This window comes from Dendrobates tinctorius, unplaced genomic scaffold (assembly GCF_039654945.1).
Source record: "Dendrobates tinctorius isolate UK_male_01 unplaced genomic scaffold, ASM3965494v1 ptg000008l, whole genome shotgun sequence".
Lineage (NCBI taxonomy): Eukaryota > Metazoa > Chordata > Amphibia > Anura > Dendrobatidae > Dendrobates > Dendrobates tinctorius.
Window position 1 is genome coordinate 16,018,655 of NW_027361676.1, and position 24,813 is coordinate 16,043,467.

Below are 24,813 nucleotides of genomic sequence, written 5' to 3' on the forward strand. Positions count from 1 at the left end.
GCAGAGTGTAGGATGGACTGGAGCGGAGCCAGGGTACTAGAGGGGAGGCCAGAGAGTAGGAAGTTGCAGTAGTCAAGGCGGGAGATAAGAGCATGCACTATTGTTTTTGTGGTTTCGTGGTTGAGGAATGAGCGGATCCGGCAAATATTTTTGAGTTTGAGGCAACAGGAGGAGGTGAGGGCTTGGATATGTGGTTTGAAAGAGAGCGCAGAGTCGAGGATCACCCCAAGGCACCGAGCTTGCGGGACTGGGGAAAGAAAGCAGCCATTGACATTGATGGATAGGTCTGGTGGAGGGGTAGAGTGACATGGGGGAAAGATGATGAATTCTGTTTTGTCCATGTTCAGTTTGAGAAAGCGAGCAGAGAAGAAGGCTGAGATAGCAGACAGACATTGTGGGATTTCAGTCAGTAAGGAGGTGAGTTTGGGTCCAGATAGGTAGATCTGCCTGTCATCGGCATAGAGGTGATAATGCAAACCGTAGGATTCTATGAGCTGTCCCAAGCCAAAGGTGTAGATGGCGAATAGTAGGGGTACTAGGACAGAGCCTTGAGGAACACCAACAGACAGGGGGCGAGGTGAGGAGGTGGTGTGTGAGAGGGAGACACTAAATGTTCGGTCTGTTAGGTATGATGAGATCCAGGATAGGGCCAAGTCTGTGATGCCAAGAGATGAGAGAGTCTGTAGCAGGAGGGAATGGTTTACGGTGTCCAAGGCAGAGGACAGGTCCAGGAGAAGGAGGACAGAGTAGTGTCGCTTGCTCTTGGCGGTTAGTAAGTCGTTAGTGACTTTAATTAGAGCAGTTTCAGTTGAGTGATGCGGTCGGAAGCCAGATTGCAACCGGTCAAAGAGGGAACAGGAGGAGAGGTGGGAGGACAGTTCAAGATATACATGCTGTTCCAGTAGTTTTGAGGTGTAAGGGAGAAGAGATATCGGGTGATAGTTAGACACAGAGGATGGATCAAGGGAGGGCTTTTTGAGGATGGGTGTGATTGAGGCATGCTTGAAGGATAAGGGAAAGACACCATTTGCAAGTGAAAGGTTGAAGAGGTGTGATAGAGATGGGATGAAGACTGTGGCCAAGTTAGGGATGAGGTGAGACGGGAGTGGGTCGAGGGCACAAGTGGTGAGGTGTGATCTTGACAGAAGGGTGGAGAGCTGATCTTCTGTCATGGTGGAGAAGCTGGCTTTTGCAGAACAGGGCTGAGCGGCTAAGAGGGGCATTGGGGGCTGCGGGCCAAAGCTTTGTCTGATCGTGTCGATCTTCTGCTTAAAGAAGGAGGCAAAGTCTTCAGCAGAAATGAGAGGAGGGGGAGGAGGTGCTGTGGGACAGAGTAGAGAATTGAAAGTGTTGAAGAGTTGTTTAGGGTTGTGAGACAGGGAGGAAATGAGAGATGCGAAGTAATTTTGTTTAGCGGCAGAGAGCGTGGACTTAAAGCTAGCAAGGGACTGCTTCTATGTGCTGAAGTGCTCAGTAGAATGGGTTCTCTTCCATCTCCGCTCAGTGGCCCTGGAAACCCGTCTCTGTTCTTTGGTCAGGCTGGTCAGCCATGGCTGCCTTTTGATTGTACGAGTTTTGCTCTGCGTGAGGGGGGCAGCCGAATCAAGTGTTGCTGTAATTGTGGTGTTATAAAAAGTGGCAGTAGCATCTGTCTCATGAAGGGAAGCTATGTCTGTAAGAGGGAGAAGGGACTCAGAGAGTGATTGTAAATTGAAATGTTAGAGATTCCTGCGAGGGTGAGCGAGTTTATGGAGCGGGGGTTGCGCACTAGGAGAGGAGAGGGAAGAGAATGTCAGTAGGTTTTGGTCAGACAGGGGGAGGGGTGAGTTATTGAGATTAGTGAAGGAACAGAGACAGGTGAAGATAAGGTCCAGCGTGTGACCATCTTTGTGAGTGGCCGCAGAGGACCATTGAGTGAGGCCAAGGGAAGCCGTGAGCGATATAAGTTTAGAGGCAGCAGGGGTGAAAGTGTAAATGGGGATGTTGAAGTCGCCCATGATGATGGTGGGGATGTCAGCAGAAAGGAAATGGAGTAGCCAGGTGGTGAAGTGGTCGAGAAAGGTGGAGATGGCTAGTTCTGGGGGGGCGGTAGATGACAGCCAGTTGGAGGTTGGAGGGGGAATAGATGCGGACGGAGTGCACCTCGAACGAGGGAAGAGTAGCAGAGGGTGGCAAAGGAATTGGAGTAAAGAAGCAGGTATCGGAGTTGGAGCAAGCCAACTCCTCCACCACGTTTGTTGCTGGGGCGAGGGGTGTGAGAGAGATGGAATCCGCCATAGGAAAGCGCAGCTGGAGAGGTTGTGTCAGAGGGAGTGAGGCAGGTTTCAGTGATGGCAAGGAAGGAGAGTTTGTTGGTGATAAAGAGGTCATGGATAATCGATAGCTTGTTGCAGACAGAGCGTGCGTTCCATAGTGCTCCAGATAGGGGGACCGGGAGAGTGGGGGCTGGATGAATAGGTATGAGGTTGTCATGGTTGCAAAAAAGTGTAGAGGATCGTGGCAGGATGTTAGAAATGAGTGTGGGGATGTGCTAAGGAGGGCTAGGATTTGGGGATACATCGCCAGCAATGAGGAGTAGTAGACAGAGCGTTAGAAGATGGGAGCAGGATAGGACATGATGTGGCCGTGTGTGTCTGGAGAAAAAGGATTGTTTGTGGAGGAACAGTTGTGACGAAGAGGTGAGATGGCTGGGAAGGATGGAGGGGGAAATGACTAGTTCCTTACTGGGTGGAGGGATTGCAGGAGTTAGGGAGAAATAGAGTAGTATGGGGGTGATAGTTAAAAGAAGGTGAACATTGTTGTGGTGTTTTAGTCCATTACCTTACAGTCAATTCCAGTCCAATTCTAGTCTAATTCAGAGTACTTAGAAATATGTACTCTGAAATATGAATTTTGAAGTAGATGGAGCCGACTACGTCTGGAGCAGACCCATGGTGCTGAATATATGTGCAGCTAAACACAATCAGCTGTGAGTGAAAGTGGGGTGTGACTGCCCAGGCCAAATGCAAAAGCAAAGGTTATAAAAGGGGGAAGGCGTTATACAGGCCACTTAGATGTGTGGCAGAGATAACAAGAATGGAGTACAATTATGGATACAAGAAGATGGGTAAGCAATGCATACCATATAAAAAATACAATGCAGTTCACATGGAGCATTCAGGAGCATGGGAGAGAGGGGTGGAATTCAGCAATGCATACTATATAAAAATAAAATGCAGTTCACATGGGGCATTCAGGAGCATGGGAGAGAGGGGTGGAATTCAGCAATGCATACCATATAAAAATAAAATGCAGTTCACATGGGGCATTCAGGAGCATGGGAGAGAGGGGTGGAATTTAGCAATGCATACCATTTAAAAATAAAATGCAGTTCACATGGGGCATTCAGGAGCATGGGAGAGAGGGGTGGAATTCAGCAATGCATCCCATATATAAATAAAATGCAGTTCACATGGGGCATTCAGGAGCATGGGAGAGAGGGGTGGAATTCAGCAATGCATCCCATATATAAATAAAATGCAGTTCACATGGGGCATTCAGGAGCATGGGAGAGAGGGGTGGAATTCAGCAATGCATCCCATATATAAATAAAATGCAGTTCACATGGGGCATTCAGGATCATGGGAGAGAGGGGTGGAATTCAGCAATGCATACCATATAAAAATAAAATGCAGTTCACATGGGGCATTCAGGAGCATGGGAGAGAGGGGTGGAATTTTATTTTTATTTTCATTTTATTTGAAGGCCTTATTCCATTTACAGTAAACAGGTGAATTATGTGCTTTATCAAAAAACTTTATCTTGGACTCATCTGTCTACAAGACACCTACTGACTCTTGATAAAAGATAACAATAAAAAGGGCCGCCTGATGGCCTTCTACAAATAGTGAGGGCCACCTGATGTCCCTGAAAAAAAATGTGACCTTCAATGTGTCTAATCATGTCTCACACACCACATGGAAAGATAAGCTATTAGAATGATAAAATTACATTTCCTGTTGAATGTGTTTTTTCACCATTGAAAGCAATGCAAACATGCCAAAACACAGCATAAACACTGCACGTGAACATAGCCCAAGGTGTGGAGGAGCATTTTTTTCCTCTTACTTATTTTGCAGTATATTCAAGTCATTATCCTGGAAAGAATGTTTTTTAACATATTTTCCAGTCAAATCCATTTTATCTTCAGTTATGTATGTTTTATTGTCAGTCTGTAAAAGTGCTGTAATACTCTGACAACATTGTTCTCAGCACCGACCTGGGATTCAGAGATGCTTCCATGGGCCTTCTTTGTGCTGTTTCCAACCCATTTCAGTGCTGTTTCCATCATTTTCAGCAATTTTAGACCCCCTCCAGACCTCTGGAGGGAAGGCGCTAGAAAAATGCTCGGGTTTCCCATTGACTTGCATTATACTTGTTACTTGGGTTGAGCACCGGAGCATTACAATTTGCTCGACTTAAGAAGCGAGTACCCGAGCATTTTAGTGCTCACTCATCACTAGTACTGAACAGGTCATTGCAGATCAGAAGCCAGCAGGATGAGTCTTTTAGAAAAGCCAAAAACAACCTGTCTTCTCCATATATCTGCAACCTAGTCTCCCGGTACTTACCTGCACGCAACCTCCGATCCTTCTCTTCTCCCCTCTTATCTCCTCTTGCCACAATCGCATACAAGATTTCTCCTGCGCATCCCCCCTACTCTGGAACTCTCTACCCCAACATATCAAACTCTCGCCTACCATGGAAACCTTCAAAAGGAACCTGAAGACCTACCTCTTTTGACAAGCCAACATGCAGTAAATAACCACATATCCACCAAACCACTGCATGACCAGCTCTACCCTTACCTATTGTATCCTAACCCATCACTTGTAGAGTGTGAGCCCTCATGGCAGGGTTCTCTCTCCTCCTGTACCAGTCATGACTTTTATTGTGTAAGATTACTGTACTTGTTTTTATTATGTATACCCCTCCTCACATGTAAAGCACCATGGAATAAATGGTGGTATAATAATAAATACTAATGATAATAATAATTATCTGTCAGGCAGCTTGTACAACTTTTATTCTGTAGGATGTGAATGGGACAATATAAAAGAGAGACCTAGTGGAGCTCCTGGAACTGCAACCTGTTCTATATTCTATACAGGGAGACAATATTTTTAGTCATCTTCCCTTTACTTCCCCTGCCACCTATCTAGTCAGTCTAGAGTCCGTGCCAAAGTGTGTCCAACCAATCCCCCCAAAGAGCGCCTTTGTTTTTGTTTGCTCCCTTGCCTTAATGTGCCACCTCTGCACACTTAAATGGGGGGTCTATATCTCTTCCAGATGCCACATACAGATTTTGTAATGATCAAATCAAGTCTATTAGATTTGATTTGTATCTTGAACATCAAATCCAACAGATAAAAATTGGTAGCAAAACCGGTCAACAAATCCCCTAGGAAAAATGAAATCAGAGGATTGTTTATTCAAACGTTAGACTGTTATCTGATTCTATATATAAGAAAACTAAATTTAAGTAAAACAAAATAGGTCCTAAAGCAGGATAATGAACAACAGCATACATCCAAAAGTACAGGGGAACAGATGAGAAAAAACTGAGTGTTTTAAATCAATCAAATTCTACATCTTTGGAATGAGCTAAAATCTGCTATTGGGAAATGGATTTCTGCAAACCTTCAGGAGCCTGAGAGAATTGCACTATAAGAAACTCACAGATAGCTCTAAAAGGACATCTGGAGGCTGTTCTTGTTGCCAGTGGTTGTGTGGCCAAGTATTAGGGAAGGGTGCATTTACTCATGTCCATATCTTATTCGCTATCTTTTCTATTTCTTTTTTAAATGACTGCATATATTGTGACAGGTCAGCATTCTGTAGAATGTATTTGAATGTATTTTAAAATGCTGTTAACATGTTTTAATGACACACAATTTGTAACCACTTTTTCTAAAGATTTTGTTTTTCTTTTACAATGTTGTTCTACATATTTTCAAAAGTTGTCAGGATCAGTTATGAAATGCGCCATTTCTTAATGATTTTGACCTCCTGAATTCAAATCTGACAATGAAAACTTTTAGTTGCCTCTTGCTTCTATGATTTCAGAGTTTTCCTTTTACTGCTACATACAATTAATGCATAAAAGTTTCCATACTTTGGAACATTATTATTTTTGCAAATATAAAGATGCAGTATATTTTGCTTTGCCAATTTTCTGATATTTATTTAGAGGAAACTTAGCAACAATTCAAATAGCTAAAATATGTCTAAACACTATTGTGAATTATAAACAGTTACAGAAATTACGCTACACAATTTGGTCCTCATTCAGTGACAACTCTTTCTTGCTTGTCTCTTGTACTCCTGCATCTGCTCATCTCTTAGGCTACTTTCACACATCAGGTTTTCGGCGTCAGGCGCGATCCGGCGTCGTGCCGGAATGCCGGATCCGGCAAATGTTTTGTAAAACCTGATGTGCCGGATCCGGTTTTCTGCCGGATCCGTCTTGTTCTTGACAGACAAAACCGGATCCGTCTCATCCGGTTCATCCGTTTTTCTATCCGTTTTTCGACGGATTACGCCGGATCTGGTTTTTAAAATTGACCCTTGTGGCCTTCCGAACGGGATTGGCTACTGGAAAACTATATATAGCATGTTCCTACAGCCCTTCTTTGACAGGTTGTAGAGGAGAAAGTGCAGGTTGGAGAGAAGAGCAAGTTACTGGCGAAGATGGATGTTGTCATTGGAAATATTACCACTAGAAGTTCTGTGACGGTTTCAGTAATGAGGGACAATTTTGCACTATACTTTATGTCACCTCATGGCAGAGTACACTGGCAGGATGACAGAGTGTGAAAGATTTGTGCCCTAACCAAACTTGTGTACCTTCTGGACCAACAGTATATACCTTTGCCAACCAAAGTTGGCTATCTTGTCATGGTCTTACTATTTTTAGATTTAGGCCACAGGTGTGTACCTGGTTGTGTTTTATGCAAAGTATTTCACCTTTTAACAAAAGTTGTGTACATTGTTAGGAAATCACCAACAATAAACACAACTTTTCAGGTGAAATACTTTGCTTCAAACACAACCAGGAACACAACTGTGGCAAAAAGCTAAAATTTACCCACAGTTATATACCTGGTTTTGAATACCTTTTTACCTTTTAAATACCCTGTATTTAACCTTTTTTTTAAAACATATTTCGCCGCAGAAAGAAATGACAGACAACCAGTGTAAACAATAATTTAACTTTTATTTAAAATATTTTTTTTTGTGTAAACTGTTTTTAAAGTTAAAAAAACTTTTTTAATAAAGGTTTGAAACCAACCAAATGGGCATTTTTATTACAAAAAAAACATTATAACTCGGTGTAGTGTGGGGTGGAAATACTGCTGGAGGGGCTGCGGGACACTTCGACAATGGGAGTGTGGAGAGAGGACTGGGATCGTGGTGGGGAAGGAACAGTTAGAGGTGATGGTGTGGAAAAAGCTACAGAATGGGTGGACATGTGGGAGGCAGAAGAGGTGGTGGGCGGTGGAGTGGAGGGTTGGGCAGGGACTGTAGGAGCAGATGATGTTGATGGAAAGTTGTATGGGGAAGGAGTTTGGTACGGGGAAGGAGTTTGTTACGGGGCAGGTTGCTGGAAGTGGGGAGATGTCTGGTACTGGGGAGGTTGCTGGTACTGGGAAGGTTGCTGGTACTGGTGAGGTTGCTGGTATGTAATAGGAGGGGGAGGATGGAAAGTGGCTGGAGGGGGTGCAGATGTAATAGGAGGGGGAGGATGGAAAGTGGCTGGAGGGGGTGCAGATGTAATAGGAGGGGGAGGATGGAAAGTGGCTGGAGGGGGTGCAGGTGGAGGAACTACAGTGGTGGGAGGTGGAGGTTGGGAGGTAACCTGCTGTAGAGCACCGTGGCACAAATGCATTACATGCATCTGCTGGGTAGGAGATAGTGTTGCCATGCACTCCACAACAGACCTGAAAAAGGTGTGGTTTGGCGAAGATCTTGCTTCTGAATGCATGGTTTGCAGAAGTGTCTTCACCTCCAGAATGCTGGAGTTGATCTGCTGAAAGCCTGCAGAGATTTGCTCTGACAAGACTTTTAGACAGTTCTGGAAAGATGCATTCAGATGCAAGAACTCTGGCGCATAACTCTTTTCCTGACCCCTCTGCCGCTGCCGCCCAGTACCCACAGGTGTACTAGAGGTGGCAGGGGCAGAAGGGTGGGGTAAAGGGAAAGCGATCTCCTCACCAGCAGCTTCATGTAATGTAGGCGGCCACGATGCTCCTGTGCTGGTGGATGGGACAGATAGGTCGAATGTGTGGGAAGGCTGGGAAGGTGCAGATGTACCGGGGCGGTCAAAGTGTCCCTCGGTGCCGGTCTCCTCAGGGATCGCCTCAGAAGGGTCCAATCGTGCAGGCTCCCGAGTGCTGCTCACCGTGCTGTGGAATAAAGAGAAAAAAAAACAATTAAAATACTGACATGGTATGGCCCTGGCTGAAAAAAAAAAGTTACATCTAACATTTTTTTTCACATGTGGTGTGTAATATTTACCTTCTAGTGACCATTGTTTCCCGGAGGAACGACAGGGCTTGTGCGTACTTGTACTTGCTCCTGCGTCCTCCAGATCCACTCGGGGCCCGCATCTCTTTATTGAACTCCTTCTTGAAACGATCCCTCACAGACCGCCACCGATTCACAATTCTGTTCCCTGAAACGAGAAAGGAGTGGTTAGTATACAACATCAGTGTTTCACAAACTCCAGTCCTCATGGTCCCCAGGGGTCATGTTTTCAGGATTTCCATAGTAAATAGAAATCCTGAACACATGATCCGTGGGGACCACGAGGACTGGAGTTCGGGAAACACTGGTTTACATCAAGCAACCGGTACTGTATATACTTACGCTCTTTAATCTGGGCCCGAACATCGAGGTCCTCCCAGCGGCCCACAAGGAGCGAACAGATTTCCTCCCAGAGTCGTCGGGTAATGATAAGGTCAGCGTGGCGGCGGTCAGCCATATTCCAGAGCGGCTCCCTTTCTCTGACGAGATCGATGAGGTGGTCCACATCGAGTCCTCCATCCTCACCGTCAGAGTCGGGAGCACGCTGTGAAGGCTGTTAAAGAAAAAGACAAAAATAACATAATTAGCCTCCACAAAAGAAATGAAATAAAAAGTGCAAAAAAACAAAGCAAAAATATTTATACTTACACGCTGGTGACCGCCGCGTTGCTGTCGCCGACGACCCTGGGAGGCACTGCGAGGACCTCTTGGCCGAGCACCAGATTGGGAAGACTAGAGAAGAAAACAAAAAATGTTATGTCTTTGGATGTAGGCATTTGTTTGCTGTGTGTGGTCTGCAGAACATTGTTTTCTATGTGTTGTGTGTAGTGTGATGTTGTGTTTCTGCGTTTGATGCAAAAAACTTACCAATTGTGAGCCCACTCCAGGTGTCTGTCCACCCCTTCCTTCTTCTTCTGGGAGCTCCTCTTCATCTTGTGAATCCTGTTTTGAAATAAAAGGCAATGAATAGACCTATATTACAGAGATGATGGATTTTGGAAATAAAAACTTACCGTCAAACGCTGACGATGCGAGGGAGGGCTCCCAGAAGATGATGTGCTGTCTTCCTGGTGGCCACACTCCATGCCTGTGGGTGGTGTTCCAGCTGCTGCCATTGCTGCTGCTGCTGCTGCTGCATCTATTGGGCGGCTGTTGAATAAAGAGAAACAAAGGGCCAATGAATATCTTGATATTCAATAGCCCTAGTTTGGAGGAATGGGGGATTTGATAATTACCATCTCTCATCTGCTGCTGGCCTCCCCTCCTCAGCATGTTCCATTTGCTGCTCCATTTGGGGTGGTGGTGGTGCTGATGGTGCTGCAGTGGTCTCCTGCCTTCTCCTGCTGCGCTTGGTTGCTTTCTTGGGTGGCATGTTGGGTGTGGCTGTGGGTCCCACTGTCTTGCTTTTATATATGTCTTGTGGGCAGAGCTACTGAGCATGCTCAGACCAAAAAAACCGGATCCGGCCACCGGATCCGGCTTTCGCCGGATCAGGCGCATTGCGGCGCTCATAGGCTTTCATTGTGTGAAAAAGACGGATGCGCCGGATCCGGCGTGTCCGGCTTTTTCGCCGGAGACAAAAAACGTTACAGTAGCCGTTTTTTCCAGACGCCGGATCGCGACACATTGCCGGATCCGGCGAAAACCGGATGAAATGCATGGCCATCCGGCGCGATCCGGCGCAAATGCAAGTCAATGGGGGGGAAACCGGATCCGGCATTGCATTTCGCCGGATCCGGTTTCTGTCAAAAGCGCCGGATCGCGCCTGACGGCGAAAACCTGATGTGTGAAAGAGGCCTTACTGTTGTCTAACAGTAATCTGTAAGCATTTACAGATTCCATTTTCCTTGATATCTTTTCTACATTGCTGCAATATCTTGTCTAAAAAAAGTCTAGATGTGAATGTAAGAAATTAATATTTAAGGACATGCTTCAGCTGAGATCCTTATAGGTTTTGAGGAGATTTTCCACCAACTCTTCCTAAATATCTGGGCTTAAATTTCCCCAAAAAATTAGTTACCACTAACATGAATGCTATCCATGCAGCCTTTTCATTGCGCTGCAAAAATGGAGATACTCCTCATCTTGAAGAAGCTTATGAATCTGAGGTCCAATAAAGACTCCTTCCTTTATCTTTGCTTCACTTAACCTTGGAAATTTATCGATGAGATACTTGAATGTTTTTGCATTTTAATAGAATCATAGAATCATAGAATCATAGAATCGTAGAGTTGGAAGGGACCTCCTGGGCCATCTGGTCCAACCCCCTGCTCAAAGCAGGATTCGCTAAATCATCCCAGTCAGATGTCTGTCCAGCCTCTGTTTGAAGACTTCCATTGAAGGAGAACTCACCACTTCTCGTGGCAGCCTGTTCCACTCATTGATCACTCTAACTGTCAAAAAGTTTTTTCTAATATCTAATCTGTGTCTCCTCCCATTCAGTTTCATCCCATTGCTTCTAGTCTTTCCTTGTGCAAATGAGAATAAAGTTGATCCTTCTACAATGTGACAGCCCTTTAGATATTTGTAGACAGCTATTAAGTCTCCTCTCAGTCTTCTCTTTTGCAAACTAAACATTCCCAAATCCTGCAACCTTTCCTCATAAGACAGGGTTTGCAGACCGGTCACCATTCTGGTCGCTCTTTTCTGAACTTGCTCCAGTTTGTTGATGTCTTTTTTAAAATGTGGTGCCCAAAACTGGACACAATATTCCAGATGAGGTCTGACCAAAGAGGAGTAGAGGGAAATAATGACTTCACGTGATCTAGACTGTATGCTTCTGTTAATACATCCTAGAATTGCATTTGCCTTTTTTGCTGCTGCATCACACTGTTGACTCATATTCAGTCTGTGATCTATTAGTATACCCAAGTCTTTTTTCACATGTGCTGTCACTTAGCCCTATTCCTCCCATTCTATATATGCTTTTTCCATTTTTATTGCCCAGATGTAGTACTTTGCATTTCTCCCTGTTAAAAACCATTCTGTTAGTTGCTGCCCACTTCTCCAGTTTATTTAAATCTTTTTGAATCCTCTCTCTCTCTTCTCTAGTATTAGCTATCCCTCCTAGCTTTGTGTCATCAGCAAATTTAATCAGTTTACCCTCAATTCCTTCATCTAAATCGTTGATAAAGATGTTGAACAATACAGGGCCCAGGACAGAGCCCTGTGGTACCCCACTTGAGACATTCTTCCAACTGGATGTGCAGCCATTTACGACCACTCTTTGGGTCCGATCACTAAGCCAGTTATGAATCCACCTAACAGTTGCCTTGTCCATTCCATACTTAATCATTTTTTCAATAAGGATTGTATGAGAGACTTTGTCAAATGCTTTGCTGAAGTCAAGATATACTATATCTACAGCATTTCCTTGATCCACCTTGTCTTTACAAAGTTCTTCATTAGGTCCAACAAGATATACAATGGTGGTAACAAAATCAGATGTAGGTCAACATGTACTTGATGCAGGAAATTTTTACTCCCTGGCTGAATGTCAGAGAGGCCAGTCTCTTTTATTGTAGTGATATTCTCTTGCCAGACTATCTCACTCATACAGAAAGCAGCAGTTCTTTGTGTATCAACCCTGGAGACCAAGTAAGAAGGCAAAAACCTTTAAGTCACCACAGAGGGGGCAAAAATGTTAGTCATAGTTCAGGCACTTCAACAACTGTTTCATGTTATCAGGGCTTTTTTTTCATGTGGACTGCATAACCAACTGTAATTGAAGGTAGCGTATTGTCATATTGCAGCAATACGGCATTTTTTGATGAGTGAATGATGTGCCTCCATTCCTCGGGTTTATCACTTATTTTCAGAGCTTCCATTAAACTGTTGATGTTGTTGCATGCCACAACACCACCCTCCATGAAAACGTATTGGACAAGATCTTTATCACGGTGGGGAACATAATAATAATTTTATTTGTATAGTGCCAACATATTCCGCAGTATTTTACATTTTTGGGGGAACTTGTACAGACAATAAAAGACATTACAGTATAACAGTATTCACATAAATGAACAGATACCAAGGGATGTAAGAGCCCTGCTCGCAAGCTTACAATCTATGAGGAAATAGGAGAGACATGAAAGGCGGAAGATAGTAATTGCTTGTATTGTACGGTCCAGCCATATATATAATAAATAGGGTGTTCACGCAATGCTGCATGAACCAATCACCAACCTGTATGTGTATGGACAGACGGCTATTAAGTGCATGTAGGGTGTGTGAACAGGTGATACGAGGGTCCTGGTTTTCGAGAAAATTTTTCATGGGCAAAACAGGGCTAGTTAGATATGTATGTTGTGGTGATGATAGGCCCATCTAAAGAAGTACGTTTTTAGGACACACTTAAACTGTGGGTATTGGTAATTTATCGGAGTGTCCTGGGAAATGCATTCCAAAGAATTGCCGCTGCTTGTGAGAAGTCTTAGAGACAGAACAAAGATATCCAAACAGCAATATTTTTTATTTTATTTTTTAAGATATATGAAAAATCTTGACAATGCAGAAATTTAAACTCAATTATGTACCTCAAAAAGTAAGCATGTTGAAATATATATATATTGCACCCAAATACTGCTGTTGGTTGTCACAGGTTACCATCTGGTTTCCTTTAGCCAGACAGGTTGAAGTCACTTGGACATTAATGAGGCTGTGTTGCATTGTGGCCCCTGAGTGTTATGAACATATTTTTTTTAAAGTCAATTAGGGGCTTTTCAGCATTGCAAATTTGTGACAAATCATTTTTTTTAATTTGGAAAAGCAGGTGAATGTCTATAAATCATCCATCCAACTCAAAATGCTAGCAATAATGTTGACCACAACTCGTACAGTTTATTTACTATTATGTACTATACTTAATTCATGCATTACTTGCCATGCTTATTATTGTAATGGCGAAATATTGCCACTTGCCCAATAATACTGCCTCAATAGAGTTTAAAAAGAAATGAACAGTAAAATTAAGAGATGCTGTCCTTTAACCTTCATTTTTGAGTCAGAGTTTGCTTTTACAAATACATCTTTATACTCTTTACATTACTACCAATGTCTGAGACTGCTGGAAACTTTTTTAGCTTCATAAAATTCAAGGTGTGGTTTGTTTGAAAAGATCCAAGATCAACATTCAGGGTGGACAAATTGTTCCAACTTTGTAAGAACTTTTATAGCTGAGTTTGTGGCTATTTGTATTTTTCTCTTCTAGCACAAACCCTTTCTAGCATAAACACATAGTATCTTCACTTTTCTACAGACCATAAAATCACATAGGGTTAAAAAAGAAGCGACCTCGTCATATGATTTTTAAATTCTATGGTAACTTAATAGTTAATGTTTTATTCTTCAATAACTTAGGCAATAGGCTCCAATTTAGACAAGACTTCTATGTTAAGGGTGCGTAGCCACCTGAAACGCGTTGATGTCGCATATTATATAACTGTCAATGCTGATGTTGTTTTACCCTCCATTGAGAACTTTTTGGTGAAAAAAGAAGTTTTTTCACTAGTTCGTTGAGCTGGATTTCTCATGTTTTGATTGCTCCATGCCTTGACACAGCGTTCCCCGAACTCCGAACACCTAAGGATGTCTACTACGGTGAGCTGGATTTTTTTCTACTTCTAAGTGTTCCCTTGCTGTTTGTTACACATAATACAAACATTAGCCCCAAAATATAGGGCTATTTCTTCCAGCCTTTCCATAGTCAATCACAGTTGGCTTGGCCAAGTCTTGTAAATTTCAAACCACTCAGACCACTCTGTTACCATATTTTCTCCCAAAAGGAATGGAAAAGTTGAAATACAGAATACCCATTTCTTATTTCTCTGAACATCTGCCATCAAAGAACAGAAGACCTTTGTACACATTAGATTGTTGGAAGATCATGTCATTATCAGTGGGATTTACTCTAATCTGTATAAGTTTAAGGGTACCTTTACACTTAGCGATGCACCAGCGATCCCGACAACGATATGGATCGCTGGTGCATCGTTAAGTGGTCGCTAGTGAGCTGCCACACAGGCAGATCTCACCAGCGACATAGCAGGGGTCGGGGGTCATTACTTACCTGTCAGACGTGGCAACCCTGACGTCCTCCCTCCCGCCCGCGTCCACGCGTCGCTCGTCGGCGCCACAGGAAGCCCAGCAGGAAGTGCCCGATGAGAAATGATCCAGGACGTTCTCGCGCGACCAGCAATGAGCAGCGGGGGAGCCAGTCGGAGGTAAGTATCAGACATAGCGATATCGCTAGCAATATCGCTGCTACGTCACAAAATTGGTGACGTTACAGCGATATTGCTAGCGATATCGCTATGTGTAACGAGGGCTTTAGGCACATTTACACTCACCAATAATCATTCAGATTCTAATGGTAATAGCCCATCAGCCATGATAATTGTGTAATGTGAATTGGTTGAAGGAGTGAAAGATGTGCCCAGAAATGCTCATGAATCATGCATGAAATTGTTTATGCAATTGTTTCCTCGCTCAAAGATTTAACTTTAAAAAGGGAGGAGAGGGAATTTAAGTCCTAAATAGGGATGGTTTTCAGTGATTATGTTCCAAATGATTGGATGATTTTGTTTTTATTGTTCAGTAGCAGCTGGAACATTGGAATGAGCACATATTCAAGACCAATTGTTCATAATTAATATTGCAAATGCTACTTTTCTGATACAACTGTGAAATTGATAACAAAACCTTTAATCGATAATTGAATTAAGTTTGCTTTGTACATTATTAACGGAAATGTTTGTACAATACTTTTTAAATTTATGTATTTGAAACAAATACTATCACTTATTTGAGCGATGAATGCTTGTACATTTCAAAATATCTGTCTGTGTGATCACAGTATTTGACGATTCTCATCAAGTATAAACACTTGTCTGATATCATTTTTTATTTCCAAGTTATGATCACATCATTCATCATTTAAATGATTATCTGCTTGTTTAAATGAACTCTGAAAGTGTAATTAGACTGTGATTTAAAGTAGAGGCAGTGAGCTTAATGTATGGTGATATTGCTTGAGTTTTTGGCAATAAGGTACATACTACACTGTATTTTATATAAGTGCATTATATTTTAAAAAAAAGTATTCTTTAACACTTTTTCCTATTCTTTTTGCAATGAGATTTTATGAATCTACAGACTCACCAGATTTTACAAAGTAATTACAGGGTTACTTGACCGCCAGGAAGCAATGTGCTTAATATTACTCTCACTACTACATAGTATTCATTATACCAAAGACCAATCTTGTATTTTACTTGTAGTAACACTGTTACAGTAGTTAACACCCCAAACGTACAGATACTAAATGCTCTTTTAGCCTTTAGGCAAAAGAAGCTGAATAAGGAACTCAACATCAAAGATTAGATGCTAATTATATTTTTATTAACCATCAGGTATTGATTCTAGAGTCAGAAAATATGACATGTCTTTGCAAACATATATGACATACCACAGGTGGCCATTAAATTACATCAAAAACATTAAACATAATTGAAAATCCATGATACTTTAGGATAACTAAAATGATTGTCTATAGCAGAGATCCCAAACTCCAGTCCTCAAAAGCCACCAACAGGTCATGTTTCAGGATTCCATCACCTGGCTAATACTACGGAATCCCTGAAAATGTGACCTGTTGGTGGCTCTTGAGGACCAGAATTGGGGAACACTGGTCAATAGTGTGTAATTCTATACTTAGGAAATTATTTTAGTAAATATTATGAGGATATCTTATTATATACTTAACTTGTAATGTCTTCACATCCTGTTCCATCCAGATGTGTCCGAATCACAGAATTCCAAGCGTCGGAAGTTCACCGACTGCCGTATTGGGACAACCAAGTGATGAGTGTCTCAATATGGAAACTGCTGGTGGTACCAGCCTCTTGCGTGGTACCACCAGCGGAACACCGTCGCACCACACACACACACACACACTCTGTTTATGCTGTACGCACCACACACATACACACACAAACACACACTGAATATGCTGTAGGCACCACACACTGTATATGCCGTAAGCACCACACACACTGTATACACCGTACGCAGCCTCTTGCACAGTACCACCAGCGGAAGACCGTCGCGAACACACCGCTGCCAGGATCAGCAAAATGAGTCACTGACCGCTGCCATCTTTTTACAGAAGGAGTGCATGCACAGTTTTAATGTGAATGCCGCTATCTGTCTGCTCAAAGATTGTGGTGGTCTAGGGTACACAGGTCAAAGACGAAAATGGACATTATTTTACAACTTTTCTACCTAAGATTACAAAGAAAAAATGCACTTTAATGTTTTTTTCCTGTGTACGTGATAAGAAGTTTTGACAGGTGTGACATGTACAGAATGACTCTGTTTATAGGGGACAAAGATTGCTATATTTATAGAGAAAATATATAGATATGTCTATATATATATATATATATATATATATATACACTCACTGGCCACTTTATTAGGTACACCATGCTAGTAACGGGTTGGACTCCCTTTTGCCTTCAGAACTGCCTCAATTCTTCGTGGCAGAGATTCAACAAGGTGCTGGAAGCATTCCTCAGAGATTTTGGACCATATTGACATGATGGCATCACACAGTTGGCGCAGATTTGTCGGCTGCACATCCCTGATGCGAATCTCCCGTTCCACCACATCCCAAAGATGCTCTATTGGATTGAGATCTGGTGACTGAGGAGGCCATTTGAGTACAGTAAACTCATTGTCATGTTCAAGAAACCAATCTGAGATGATTCGAGCTTTATGACATGGCGCATTATCCTGCTGAAAGTAGCCATCAGATGTTGGGTACATTGTGGTCATAAAGGGATGGACATGGTCAGCAACAATACTCAGGTAGGCTGTGGTGTTGCAACGATGCTCAATTGGTACCAAGGGGCCCAAAGAGTGCCAAGAAAAAATTCCCCACACCATGACACCACCACCACCAGCCTGAACCGTTGATACAAGGCAGGATGTATCCATGCTTTCATGTTGTTTACGCCAAATTCTGACCCTACCATCCGAATGTCGCAGCAGAAATCGAGACTCATCAGACCAGGCAACGTTTTTCCAATCTTCTACTGTCCAATTTCGATGAGCTTGTGCAAATTGTAGCCTCAGTTTCCTGTTCTTAGCTGAGAGGAGTGGTACCCGGTGTGGTCTTCTGCTGCTGTAGCCCATCTGCCTCAAAGTTCGACGCACTGTGCGTTCAGAGATGCTCTTCTGCCTACCTTGGTTGTAACGGGTGGCAATTTGAGTCACTGTTGCCTTTCTATCAGCTCGAACCAGTCTGCCCATTCTCCTCTGACCTCTGGCATCAACATGGCATTTCCGGCCACAGAACTGCCGCTCACTGGATTTTTTTTCTTTTTCGGACCATTCTCTGTAAACCCTAGAGATGGTTGTGCGTGAAAATCCCAGTAGATCAGCAGTTTCTGAAATACTCAGACCAGCCCTTCTGGCACCAACAATCATGCCACGTTCAAAGGCACTCAAATCACCTTTCTTCCCCATACTGATGCTCGGTTTGAACTGCAGGAGATTGTCTTGACCATGTCTACATGCCTAAATGCACTGAGTTGCCGCCATGTGATTGGCTGATTAGAAATTAAGTCTTAACACACAGTTGGACAGGTGTACCTAATAAAGTGGCCAGTGAGTGTATATACACACACAACCCCTGATATTACTAAGGGTAAAGACGATAAATTGCCAAAAAAAAATTTCTTGTATAAAATACCTTTATTAGGAACATACATAAAAAATGGGTAAATTTCCAAGCAATGGAATGCAAAAAAGAGCATGCCAAAATCCAGGACTAAATGTATGACATGAATGTGAAAATGCACACAAAGAAATATTTTTGAACGAAGAAATATATCAAAGTGGGAGGCAATTCATAATATGCAAATCTGACTATTATGAAATTATTATCACAACAATTTTAATGCAAAGTGCACTGTAAAATCACAGCCGATGAAAATAGCAATGAATGTAACAATAAATAAATATAGCCATCCCTAAAAAAAAAGGAACATATATGATATGCTCCTATGCTGCTTTGGTAAACATGATTGTATCATGTGAGCAAGAAGACATCATTATGGTAAATGTGCAAAAAAATCAGAATAATCTGCAAAATTCACAAAGTAATTTGTGCAAAAAACACTATATAATCAGTAAACACCATAGAAATATCCGCACTGCTTGCAAAGTGGCATGTGCAAAAAAAAAAAAAAAAGGGGAACATAAAGGAAATGCTCCTATGCTACTTTGTTAAACATGATTAAATCATGTGTGCAAATAAGCCACATTATGGTGAATGTGCAACAAAGAGAACTCAGAAAAGTCTACAAAGTTCACAAAAGTAATTAGTGCAAAACACGCTCTGTATTCAATAAGCACCATGGAAATAGCTGTGCAAAAAAAGGGCAAGCAAAATAGTCTGTATTAAGGTACTGTCACACTAAGCGATATCGCTAGCAATATCGCTATAACTTGTGACGTTATAGCGATATTGCTAGCGATATCGCTGTGTCTGATACTTACCTACAACCCGCTCCCCTGCTGGTTATCGCTGTTCGTGCGAGAACGTTCAGGACCGCTTCTCGTCGTCAGCTTCCTGCGGGGCTTCCTGTGGAGAGACGAGCGACGAGCGTGGAGCCGGGCGGGAGGACGCAGGATCGCCTAGTGTGACAGGTAAGTAGCGACCCCCGACCCCTGCTATGTCGCTGGTGAGATCTGTCTGTGTGGCAGCTCACTAGAAACCACTTAGCGATGTACCAGCGATCCTGACCGCGTCATATCGCTGGTCGGGATCGCTGGTACTTCGTTAAGTGTGACAGTACCTTTACTTACAAAGTGACGTGTGCATAAGTCTCTGGAGATGTGCTCCCACCCTGACAGCGCCGTTTCGCTGTCCCGCTTCTTCCATGAGGGTATAAAACAAGTTTTCTACCTCAGATTACAAAGAAAAATTGCACTTTAATGTTTTTTTCCTGTGTACGTGATAAGAAGTTTTGACAGGTGTGACATGTACAGAATAACTGTGTTTGTAGGGGACAAAGATTGCTATATTTATAGAGAAAATATATAGAGATGTTTATATATATATATGCTAGTTAAAGAAAAGAGAGAGAGAAAAAAAAGATTTAATGCAAAAAAAAATGAGACAGTGAATCTACATGTTAAAGAAAGAAATGTATACATAGATAATTTTGAGAAAAATGTTGATAATGTTTCTTTTTGCTTGCATTGCTGGGGACGGCAACCATTAAAGGAAGGAAGAATGTAAGGAGTTCAGGGCATAGCCCTGTAGAAGTGTATATTTTCTGTATTCCTTACATGTCTGTGTGCAGTATATATGTCCTGTGTATGTGTGTGTTTGCGGCCACATGACATTAGTTAAGATAGATATGTAAAAATAAGTGTAGTATTACAAAAGATAACACTAGATGGGGCATTGAGCACAACTAGTTGGGAGCCTTTAAGAGGGCACTAGAAGCGTAACCAGAGAGACATTAGAGGAGCGGCTAGCCGGGAGCTAAGGGAGAGAAGATTTCCTGTTTATGAGCAGAACAGGGAAGAGCAGAGAAGAGCAGAGTAGCCGGGGGTAGACTCAGGTACTGGAGAGGAGGCAGAAGTCCTGTCAAGCGTAGCTGATTGAGACACGAAGTGTAGTAGAGTCTCTCAGCTATCCTGAGCAGTTGAGTGCAGCGTTGTGTCTACAGCAGCAGCCAGTGAGCAAGATCACTGGGGTTCCTTCAGTAGGAGACTGGGAGTTGAAGAATTAGGGAGGCTAACGGAAGAGCCTCAGAAGTCAAGTCAGCTAGTAATGGAGAGCTGAAGTGACGGCAAAGCCAGTCTGTGGAAACCGGCCCGTGTCTGGTGAAGAGTAAAGCCAGGGAGGTAAGTGGGTGAGCCCCCTGTGGAAGTGACAGCTGGAGTGCGGGAGCTGTGTTAAGAATCTAGTGAGCCACAAGCCTAAGAGACATGCAGGAGCAAAAGTGCCGTAAAGGGGTGAGCTATAATGGAGTAGACAGGTACCTTCGTGGGCTGGTCAGTCGCAGGAAGAGGGGTCCAAGTGCCGTGTTCCATGTGACATGCTCGCTGTTTGTGTGTTCCAACCATGTGTAACAGAAGAGGAAGTAGAGTGCTGCTGTAGATGAAGCTGTATTGCTGGTACTGTGTAGAGGGTCCTGAAGCCATTGTGGAAGTGCTGTGCCCTGAAGAGAATAAAGTTGAACTGTTTAAGTTGTTCCCTGCCTCCGTTTGCAATCATTTGAGTCTCAAAGGTGAACAGCATACTGGAGATGGAACAGCCTCCAGCACAGTGAGTACTGGAGCAACCGAAGAGGCTACCCCTCGGTGGCTGTGGTATTACATAGATATAGTCAGTAGTTTAGGGTGGAGCTACACACTACTCCCTATGTAACCCACTAAACATTACATTTCATGGTGACTTAAAAGAATGTCAGCTAATTCAGATAGCCCAAGCTATGGACAGCATGAATCACAGACCTATTCTGTTATTGCATATTTAACTCTGAGACTTGGCAGCATTTTAAAGAGAATATCCATTAAAACAACAATCGGGGGGGATGAGGTGGCTACAATCACTAGTCACCAAGTTATGTCCCTCTGCCTTGCTCAGCTGGACTGACGAGTCTCTTTCCATACACACATATAGGGAGAAATAGCCGGAAGGGACATACCTCTGTGACTAGCCATTTTGTCACCTATTTTCCCTGCAACACCACAATATTTCAAAGTAAATCATGCATGGCTACAATAATGGAGGAGATCTTTGATTCTTGCTGCCTGTAGTTCACACATCATAGTCAGCTGATAGCCTCCCTTTTACTATATACATGTGTTGTATGCCATGCTTATGCATACCTATATTTGTCACAGTTCGCTCAGTTAAATGTTTTTCTCTGTTTTCACGAAGTAAAAACACAATTATTCCGATTTACCCTAAAAAGGTTGATGTCCGTGTGATTGATACATAACAGATCTGCTTTCCATTTGACACATGCAGACACTGCATATTTGCCTGTCACTTTTTCTTAGCTTTTGGCAAAGCAGGAGTTTCTTCCCAGTTGGTCGGGGTTCTCTCCAACTTGTTTAACTTGTTTTGGATTTTGTATTTCTACTGGGACTCTTAGGAATGTTTTTTTGTCAGTCTGCTTTAGATGTGAGCCATTTCACTTACACAGCAACTAAATGATAATTAAAACTGTTTCACTTCTTATTGTGTCTTGACAAGTCCAAGCATTTTTTCAAACTGGAAAAATCTTGTGCTTACAAATGTCTTGGAGTCAAACAATACTCTATGTCTAGGCTTAATTATATTATGAGAAAAGAAAAAAAGCATACTCCGAATATAGCGAGTGCTCCTGTTATAAATGTATTGCGCATTGTTCTGTACTGACATATATGGAATTATCGGTTTTATCAGCTTCTTGGCTATTATTATAATGACACTGTGGTTGTTTCTATTATGTAGGTGCAGTGACAGGATATGGTTATGGAGAAAAATTGATAGATGTTTTAGGGACATGAGCAATATAACTATGATTGCTGCGGTTGGGCAGTGGAACAGTGACTATTATGGGGGGATTGTAACAGTGTATGTTACGGGGCACATTTTATTGACTTTGGTAAGGCAGTATTTCAAGAACTTCAATAAGTATTGTTTTTTACCCTAGTTGCCTTCTTATGGCACAATCCTGCTGCTTTGGGCCCTCTTGAAAACAGGGAGCTCTTTGTAAAGTTACCCATCCTGTTTGTAAGTAGATTAGATATGTATTATAAGAAATTATTCTTCTCCTACTATAAATAATCAAGAATAAAGCAATATTAGATGACGAAATTTTGCAGAAGATAATGGGGCTTATTTATCAATACTTAAGCAGTGCAAACTTAGACTTGAGAATTTTAGAATATGTCACATTTCTTATAGTACATAATGGTTTGATAAATTTTGCACATTTTAACTTGTTTAGTCTAAGATGGCAAGTCATCAATAATTTTTGTCAGTCTTCTGGTGTTGAAAAGCAACATATTTTGTGGCACAATGTTTTTGTTTAAAAATGTGTTACTTTTGAAAAGTGAGTGTAAAATTGGGCTTAGTTAGCTGATAAGCAGATTTATAAATTCTTACTATTTAAAAAGTTTGCAAAAAAATCACAAACTCACTCCAGTATGGGTGGTGGTGTAAAAACTTGAGTAAATATAGTGGGTGTGGGTAGTGCAGTTCCACCTCGTCCCTGGAGCCTGTGGTGCCCAAAAGGTTTGTTTAAGAGCTTGTGATAGTTAACATAGAGAAATGCAAGATTCTGGGCAAAAAAATATAAATTACATCTATGGAATGGGAGGACTAAACCTAAGCAACAGCAAGTGTGAAAAAGACTTGGATATACTAATAGATCACAGACTACACATGAGTCAACAGTGTGATGCAGCAGCAAAAAAGACACAGTTCTAGGATGTATAAAGAGAAGCATTGAGTCTAGATCAGAAGAGCAAATTATCCCCCGTATCCTTCCTTGGTCAGGCCTCATCTGGAATACTGTGTCCAGTGTTGTGAGTTCATTTTCCCCTTCGTCACTGAGGTCTGGTGAACTCCCTATTCTGGTGAAGGAAGGTAATGAGCCTGATTATCAGGCACCTGAACCTGATGAGGATGACTGGCTGAGTGGAGTCACGGACTGGATATAAGGCTGCTGACGCCCTTCTGCCCTGCGGGTGATTTCTCTGTGGACTTCTAGGACACCAGTCTGATTCCTGCTCCTCTAAGCTAAGTTTATCTGCTTTGCCTGTTTGCATTAGTGTTTTGTTTTTGTTTTCCTTGCTTTTCTGGATTCTGCCATTCCCTGCTGGGGTGAGCTGAATCTCCTTTTGCCTGTAGCTCTGTCTTCAGAATATTCCTGAGTACTGACATAGCTTTTTTGAAGCCTAGCGTCTTCAGGGCCTTTTTCACTGTCAGTCTGTTGGCTCTTATTTTCATAGGGTTTTTTCATGGATTGCAGACAGCAGTCTTCCTGTCCTTTCCTATCTAGCTAGATTGGGCCCCGTCTTTGCTCAGTCTATCTTTCTGCCTGTGTTAGTGTTTTCATCTTGCTTCACCGTCATTATATGTTGGGGGCTGCCTATTGCTTTGGGGTCTGCTCTGGGGCAGTTTAGTTTTCCCCTTTCTTTCTTTAGGCCTAGCTATTTCTCCGGCTGTGATCGAGGGGTCTAGGGCATCGTAGGAACCCCCCACTGCTACTGCTAGTTGTGTTGATAGGTTCAGGGGTCTGCAATCTGTTAGCTGCCAACTTCTCTGGTTTTCTGGACTTAGCTAGCATTTCTGTTTTTGCCTCCTACGGTGACTCAATCATAACAGTCCAGTTTTGGGCACCACATTTTAAAAAATACATTGAAAGTTCAAAGAAGTGCTACCAGGATGGTGAGAGTGCTTCAAAGTATGTCCTATGAGGAACAATTAAAGGAATGTTTAGCTTGCAAAATAGATGAGGAGACTTAATAGCTGTCTACAAATATCTGAAGGGATGTCACAGTGTAGACTGTAGAGGGATCATCGTTATTCTCATTTGCACATGGAAATATGAGAAGCAATGGAATGAAACTGAAAGTGAGAAGATACATATTAAATATTAGAAAAAACTTTTGACAGTCACGGTAATTAATGCGTGGAACAGGCTGCCATGAAGTTTCTTTTCTATCTAAAACAAGTGCCTGTCATGGTCTGAGCGCCTTAATCAGCCATACTTTTCCTTCCTTACATCATGGAATAGTGGCTAAAAAGCTGATTAAAACATATTTTTAATTTCTCATCTTGTTGCCAAGGTATCAGCTTATTCAGGTTATACTTTATAATAAGCCCAACTAGATTTTCCCAGAGATCCTTTTTATGTTTTCCCTGATGCCTCCTGCTTATGATTGTTCAGAGAGAAGAAAGTACACACCTTGATCTCAGGCTTGATTTATGTAGCTATTATGTAGTTTAAAGCCAAGTGTCATTGTCATTACAAACATTACCAGATCTCCTGTCATGGCAGTCAGTATGGTGAGAAGAAACAGCAGAGCTGAGTGTGATTACAAACCTTTCAGATATCCTCTCATAATAGTATTAGTGTGAGATGAGAAAGATAGTTGAAAGAGCTGTGGAAAGAGGGCTGCAGTAGCAGATATGATTGTTATGACACTCAGCTCCGCAGTGTTTTCAGC

The 24,813-nt window shown here is 42.4% G+C and overlaps 2 long non-coding RNA genes across 2 annotated transcripts in view; one reads left to right on the top strand and one right to left on the bottom strand.

Moving 5' to 3' along the window:
- Positions 1-24,813, top strand: part of LOC141089416 (uncharacterized) — a 184,010-nt gene that overhangs the window by 56,856 nt on the left and 102,341 nt on the right. The window lies entirely within an intron of this gene.
- LOC141089412 (uncharacterized) overlaps positions 1-24,813 on the bottom strand; it is an 82,661-nt gene that overhangs the window by 39,237 nt on the left and 18,611 nt on the right. The window contains exon 2 of the long non-coding RNA XR_012232278.1: positions 20,626-20,804. This is a non-coding gene — a long non-coding RNA (uncharacterized lncRNA). The remainder of the gene's footprint in view (positions 1-20,625; positions 20,805-24,813) is intronic.